Raw genomic sequence first — 7764 nt, 5'->3', positions numbered from 1 at the left:
TGGGAAGACTTGAATGACTGGGCGTGTTTTGAATAGCTGAGAGCCTGAGCCATCTGAAGCCTCGTTTACTCATATGTCTGGAACTGGGGCTGGATGACTCAAAGGCGGGGCTCAGCTGGGACAGTTGATTGGAGGACCTCCACATGGCCTCTTCTTGCATCTTGGGATTCTTCATGTCATGGTGACCAAATTCTAAGAAAGAAGTTCTTGAGATTGAGCACCAGAGAACATGTGTTCTGTGAGAATCAAGTGGAAGCCGAATGATCTTTTCTGACCTGGCCTTAGAGTCAGGCAGCATCACTTGCTAGAGTAGAATGCAGGCCTAAAATCTGACCAGAGAATCCAGTGGAGACAGAGAGCAAAAGCACATCTGGAGAAAAGTGCCCCACTCCCCAACCCTGCCAGAGGATGCTTATTGAAGAGGCCACACCATGGGTTTCCAATCAAGGTCACTCAGTAAAAAAGGTATATTAGTTACATATATACACATTTTCTGCAAGGAAAATACCAACTTTGGCCTTAAATAATAAAGACTTTGTATTGTAATTCCAGCACTTTGGGAGGCCGAGGCAGGTGGATCACTTGAGGCCAGGAGTTCGAGACCAGCCTGGCCAGCATAGCAAAACTCCGTCTCTACTAAAAATACAAAAATTAGCCGGGCGTGGTGGCGCATGCCTGTAGTCCCAGCTACTCAGGAGGCTGAGGCAGGAGACTTGATTGAACCTGGGAGATGGAGGTTTCAGTGAGAAACTCACTGAGACTGCGTCACTGCACTTCGCCCTGGGCGACAGAGTAAGACCTTGTCTCAAAGAAGAAAAACAAATTTAGCCGGCTGTGGTGGCATGAGCCTGTAATCCCTGCTACTTGGGAAGCTGAGGTTGGAGAATCACTTGAAGGTGGGAGGCAGAGGTTGCAGTGAGCCAAGATGGTGCTACTGCACTCCAGCCTCGGCTAAAAAAAAAAAAATTGTTTTTTTCATAACTAGAACTTGAGAAATAAGGAAAGCTAGTTAATTTGATGGTACAAAAAGTCATCAAGAGCCGGGCACAGTGGCTCACACCTGTAATCCCAGCACTTTGAGAGGCTGAGGCAGGTGGATCACCTGAGGTCAGGAGTTTGAGACCAGCTTGGGCAACATGGTGAAACCCTGTGTCTACTAAAAATACAAAAATTAGCTGGGCGTGGTGGCACACACCTGTAGTCCCAGCTACTCAGGAGGCTGAGGCAGGAGAATCACTTGAACCCGGGAGGTGGAGGTTGCTTTGAGCCGAGATCATGCCATTGCATTCCAGCCTGGGTGGCAGAGTGAGACTCTGTCTCAAAATAGTAATAATAATTTTTTAAAAAGAAGAGGGAAGAGAGAAGTAACCCATCCAAAGTGACTTGACTAGTAAGTGGCAGAATCAGATTCAAACCAAGGCAGTCTGTCTGCAGTGCCCTTACTTGAAAGCACTGCGCTACACTTCTCTCATTTGAGATGGGATATAGGAAAAAGAGAGAGAGAAAACCCCCACACACACCCCTTTGAGCAGAAAGGGAATCCGATGTGGCTGAGCATAGGGCTGGCCCCGACAGTCACCTCTTACAGATAGATGTATTGGCTAAGCTCAGAAAGCCTATGTGGAAAGTCCAAGGTCCCAGGAGGTTAAGTGGCAGAACCGGGATTTATACCCAAGTTCATATCACTGGGCTTTTCCCAACCTTTTTTTGTTTGTTTTTTGTTTTTTTTTTTTTTAGATAGAGTCTTGCTCTGTCGCCCAGGCTGGAGTACAGTGGTGTGATCTCGGCTCACTGCAACCTCCGCCTCCCGGGTTCAAGCAATTCTCTGCCTCAGCCTCCTGATTAGCTGGGATTACAGGTGCCCACCACCACGCCCAGCTACTTTTTTGTATTTTTAGTAGAGACGGGGTTTCACTGTGTTAGCCAGGATGGTCTTGAACTCCTGACCTTGTGATACCCCTGCCTCGGCCTCCCAAAGTGCTGGGATTACAGGCGTGAGCCATCGTGCCTGGCTTCCCGACATTTTTATCCTGTTCACCTTACCTCTCATCATTATCTCAACTTTTAAAATTTGTTTAATTTTAAACTGAAATAAACAGGGGAAACTATCTGCCAGGGTACAGAATGAATGGAATTGGTACTGAGTTGCGCTGGGAACCCATGGAGGAAGAAGGCAGGATGCAGGATCTGGTGTTTAATGGATTCTTCGAGTCTGATGACAGCAGCTTCATTCCAGGCTTAAGTGCATCTAGCCATGGGCTCCTAGGTGGTTGGACCAGAGAGGGGCAGAGCCAGGGGCCTCATGGATGGGACCTGACTGGGTCCTAGGGAGAGGTGCAGGTTAAGGCAGGATCGACCTCTTCTGCAGCATACAGAACTGGCCTCTGGGAGAGGAGGATGGGGAAATGATGACTTCTTCCCTATTCTGTGTCCCCATCCATTGCCCAAAGCAGAACAACAGGCCAATGGGCAAGTGCCCTTACATGGGCAGTCCTAGGGTTGGTGGGGGATCCCTCCCTTGTCCTGGTTGGCTGAGAGGGCCACACACAGACACAGACAGACAGAGGTCTCTCTGAAATTGATGGTTAATTGTCTCCAGGCCAGGGAGACCTGCAGAATTAGGGCTTTCCGGGACTGGACCAGGAGACCCGGGAGGCAGAGACCTTGGCCCTACCCCCAGCCACTCTCATTTCCTTGCCAGCGCTCCAGAAATCCAGGTCACTTTCAAAGCTTGGGGCTGCTGTCTACCTAAGCATGGGGTCACTTCCGGGGTCACTGGCTGGACAAGCAGGTCAATTTTAGCAGGAAACCAACATTTAAGTGGTGCTGGCTAAGTCAGGGTTCTGAAAGGTGGCTCTGACCTTTGCAAAAGCCTGGTCTTTTCACCTCATTTTACACCTGGAAAGCCTGAGCACTGCAGAAACTAACATTTATTAAACATACACACACAGACACATACAATCTTAATAAATGCTTATACACACACACACACACAATGCTTTATGTATATGCACACACACAAACACACAGACATACATGCCAGGCATGGTGGGAGGTACTTCCAAATTGCTGTCACTTACAATCTTCACAACCCTGACAGAGGGGGCTTTTTTATTTTATTTTTATTTTTACAAATTCCCATTGCATAGATGAGCAAACTGAGTCTCAGAGAGGTTAAGAGGCTTGTTTAGGATCAGTTAGCCAGGAACTGTCAAGTGGGACTTGAAGTCTCCTTTAGTCTCCATACTCAGCCTTCTTTTCACTTTAACCTTGAACCTCTGAACTCCAGAGCCCAGTGGAGGATCACTGGAGGAGCAAATAGAAGAAACCCAAAAGGGACCCGAAAGCGGGTCCCCTCCCTCACCTGGATTCCCAGTCCAAAGAGGAGGAAGCACCCGCCCTCCTTCCCTCCTTCCGACCCACCCAGCCACCCACCCAAGGTGCCATTAAAGTTAATTGTTTTTACTGCCAGTTTAACATAGTCTTGTAAATCTTTTTATGATGTGGCCAGGGAACACCAAGCTGCATGCAGGACTCAATGGAGTTGGAACACGTGGTCCCAGACTTATCTGAAGGGTGTAAAATGGGAGCACCAGTCTCTCCAGGGGACCCTCTTCCCTTCTCCTGGAGCACCAGGCCCAAGACCCTCACCTGAGTGGCAGTTCTCCCAGGTGAGGCTAGGATTGTGCATGGAATGCTAAGATCCTCCACGTCACCTCCACTGTTTGGATAGGCCATCCCTCTTGACTCTACGTTGTGGAATTCTCCAGAACCCGAGGCCTCCCAGCCCTGGAGAGAGGTTCTGGATCCTTCAGAAAGGTTGAGGGGTGATTCCCGCATAGAAAGCTTGGTGCTGGGTCTCTCCGTTTGCTCGCCAAGGACCGGCAAGGAAAAGCACTGCAAGGTGGACGTTTAAGGGTATGAGGGGCACACATTCCATGGCACAGGGATTCTGGAGGTGCAGGTCTTCTATGTAGGTGATTCCGCCCTTTCCCAACCATTACCGGCCGGGAGAGCTGAGTCTTCCTGAACAGTGCCTTTAAGCTGGTTTGTCCCGGGTTGGTGGAGCAGGACTCAGCTGTCCCTTGGGCGGACCTTGGCTTCCATGCATCTGGATACAGGCATGATTTCCCCAGGTCTCCTCTCCCAGTTCCTGGCATCCCCGTTCTGAGCCATCCATGTCAAAATAAGGGTCTTAACTCCCACCATTGTCACTAGCATTAAACAGATACTCCTAATGTGCCCAGAAAAATGCCAGGCACATGCTAAACATCTGTAAACCACGGTGACAGCTCTAAGCGTTCATGATTAAGCCCAAATAGTTATTAGGCACTGGTGTGCAAGCCTTGTGTAAACGCTGGGGACACACAGAGAAGAATGACGTCCTTTCCTCTAAAGACGGTTTTTGTTATGAGCAAAGGAACCTAGAGAGCTTCAACGCAACACATAGAGCAGTCCTTCCCAAAACGTACCCCGGGAACCGGTTAGAAATGCGCATTCTCAGGCCCAGCTGAGACCAATTGAATGAGGTGTCCGGGGGCGGGAGGTAGAATTCCGGTTTTAACAAAGCCTCCAGGTGATTGTGAGCTGCTTAAGGTTTGAGAACCCTGATGCAGTGAATGCAGGCGCAGGCTCTGGAGTAGGAATTGTGAGTTTTCATCTCCCTGCATCTATGCTGTGGGGCTTTGACCAAGAAATGGTAGCAAACTCAGAAGGGGAGAGGGGGAAAGAGATTGAAGTAGTGACGGTGAGGAGGAAGACAAGGGAATAACCAGCCCTCTTCCCAACAGGGCTTGCTCGATCAGAGGCCGAATTTCCGAGCAGGATGGACCAGGGGGCTCGAACTAATAATTCTGAGAGGTCAGAAAGGCCTCTTAAAACGCGCCGCTATTTGAAACCTGCAAACGCGAGATTCCGGCCAGCTGCGTTTCTTCCAAACAGCCTGCCTTGGGGGGGCACCCAACCCTTCCCAAGCCTCGGTTTTCCCGATCTTGTGGGATCCTTGAGGCGCGAATGGGGTTGGAAGCACCTTGGAAGCTGCAGAGTACTGGGTGAGGAGAATTTCCGGCACTGCCCCAGTTCAGTGGTTTATAGAAAATGAATTTCTTTCTCAGGTCCACGAAGAGAGGGAGAGAGAGGAGAGGGGAGAGGGGAGAGGGGAGAGAGGAGAGGAGCGGGGAGAGGGGAGAGGGGAGAGAGAGATCGACCGACTCTGGCACACTCGGGCGAGGGGTTGCCGGGATTCGGGAGCTGGAGCAGTTGATCTTTTCGGAGAATCCTGCACTTGTGGTGACGTCGGGCAGTGCGCATGAGCCCTGAGGTTAATGCCCAGGCTTTTGTCTAAAGCGTCCGGGAATGATCCGGCGAATAAAACGGGTGTCTGCAAAGTTAATGAATTGTACAAGGAGACTGAGGGTGGGGACTTTGACCCGGGGAGCCAGAGGCGGTTCTGGTGGACGCTTCCCCGTGCGCCTAGGGGTGCGCTGGACTTTCCCAGCCGAGGCCTGCAGAGCGCACCGCGTGAACTTCATGGATCTCGTCCTTCTCCCAAGTGGGAGGAGGTGGAGATGCTGGGAGAATTGTGGGGAGTTGGGAGAGGGTTGGAGGGGGACTGTCTAGATTCTAGTCTGGGGGACCCAATCACGTCGTGCTATTCCCCTGCCTAAAACTTTAAGGTTTTCCAACGGTTTGAATAAAACCCAAACGATGCCCGATGTCCACTGAACGAATGATCTAGCCTTGGCCTACTTTTCAGGACTTAGCTTTGTCCCTGCCCGCGACTTCCCGTTGGGAACGTCCTCCCCGTCACCACCGGCTCTGCTTAGGTTCGAACTCCGGGCCACTTTCCCCACTCTCTCTGGTTTCCAGCAGGAGAAGCGCTTCGGAGGAGAGGGCGAGAGGCGCTCGACCTCCCGGGTTAGAGGAAATGCAAGTTGGGCCAATTTCGCCCTTCCAGACTCGGAGGCGGAACGGCCCAGGGGGCAGCGGCCTTGCCCGGCGGCCACTGCCCGCCTCCTCCCCCGCGCCCCCTTGCTAGGCTTTGAAGAGCGCATTTTACGAACTTTTCCATTTTCCTTTTGGAGGCGTGTTTGTTCTTCTCAGTCACCTCGCTTTTTTTTTTTTTTTTTTTTTTAATGAGCTTCAGCGCTGATCTGCACGTTCTTCCCTCCGTGTAATTTCAATTTGAACTCTCCCTGGAGCGGCCTTTTCCCTCTTGTTGCCTGCCAAGTCGTTTGAAGGCTGCGCAAACATTCTTCCTCCCTCCCGTTCGCGCGAGTCTCGGTCTACACCCGCGAGGGGAGGCGGAGGTGGAGGCGGTTACTCCGAGAGTTCCGGTGGATTGGAGCCTTTCAGCAGCCGCCTTCAGACTGTTTGGGAGGACGAAAAGCGTTAGGGGAGGTGAAACACTAGAATAAATGCCCCTAGGACCACCGTGCTTCTCAAGGGTTATGGTGGGCGTGTGTATGTGTGTGTGTACACATTCCGTAACCCACATTAGAAGTCTTGGGAAGGGGGCCGGGCGCGGTGGCTCAGGGCGCGGTGGCTCAGGTCTGTAATCCCAGCACTTAGGGAGGCAGAGGCGGGAGGATCACTTGAGGTCAGGAGTTGGAGACCAGCTGGACAACATAGTAAAACCCTCCTGTGTACTAAAAATACAAAAATTAGCAGGGTGTGGTGGCATGTGCCTGTAGTCTTGCAGTGCGCCGAGATGGCGCCCCTGCACTCCAGCCTGGGTGATGGAGCCAGACTATGTCTCAAAAAAAAAAAAAAAAAAAAAAAAAGAAGTCTGGGGAAGGAAGACAGTGGAGACACACAAGGAATGATTCAACTGAAGTAAGCTTCAGCACTCAGTAAGTGTCCAGCTCTGTTCTTTCCACAGATTGCCTCCTTCAATTTTCAGCCAGTTTTGTGGCTAGGTGTTAACACCCATTTTACAGATGGGAGAAATTGAGGCTGACTGTTGAGGTTAGTTTCTCAGCCAGACTGTTGAGGTTAGTTTCTCAGCCACCTTACTAAAATCTAAATCCACTTTTGAGCAAGTGTTCTGAAGAACAATAATTATCTTACAGCTTAATATATAATTATTAAATACCACTCCCCTTTCACTTTACCATTGGGGCTTATGTCTTTATTGGTTGTTCAAGTGGGGCAAAGGAAATAGCCTTTTAAAACTTAGAGGCCAGGTGCAGTGGCTCTTGCCTATAATCCCAGAACTTCAGGAGGCAGAGGTAGGTGAATCGCTTGAGGCCAGGAGTTACAGACCAGCCTGGGCAACATAGTGAGATCCTGTCTCTAATTTTTTTTTTTTTCTTTGAGACGGTGTCTTGCTCTGTCATTCAGGCTGGAGTGCAGTAGCGCCATCTCAGCTCATTGTAACCTCCACCTCCCAGGTTCAAGCGATTCTCCTGCCTCAGCCTCCCCAGTAGCTGGGATCACAGGCATCTGCCACCATGCCGGCTAATTTTTTGTACTTTTAGTAGAGATGGGGTTTCACTATGTTGGTCAGGTTGGTCTCGAACTCCTGACCTCCAGTGATCTGCCCACCTCGACCTCCCAAAGTGCTGGGATTACAGGCATGAGCCACTGCACCCAGCCCTCTATAAAAAATTTTAAAAATTAGCCAAGCATGGTGGTTTGCACCTGTAGTCCCAGCTACTCAGAGGCTGGAACAGGAGGATCACTTGAACTCAGGAGGTCAAAGCTTCAGTGAGCTGTGACGGTGCCACAGTACTCCAGCATGGGCAACAGAGAGAGACCTTGTCT

At 50.6% G+C, this 7764-nt stretch overlaps 1 non-coding gene across 1 annotated transcript; it reads left to right on the top strand.

Moving 5' to 3' along the window:
* Positions 1-7093: 7093 nt before the first annotated feature.
* LOC117091238 lies at positions 7094-7188 on the top strand. The gene has a single exon (XR_004440347.1). It is a non-coding gene; the product is annotated as a small nucleolar RNA SNORA27 (small nucleolar RNA).
* Positions 7189-7764: the final 576 nt, after the last annotated feature.

Source organism: Trachypithecus francoisi, unplaced genomic scaffold, assembly GCF_009764315.1.
Source record: "Trachypithecus francoisi isolate TF-2019V2 unplaced genomic scaffold, Tfra_2.0 Lachesis_group11, whole genome shotgun sequence".
Classification (NCBI taxonomy): Eukaryota; Metazoa; Chordata; class Mammalia; order Primates; family Cercopithecidae; genus Trachypithecus; species Trachypithecus francoisi.
This window is presented reverse-complemented; position numbering and strand designations above follow the sequence as displayed.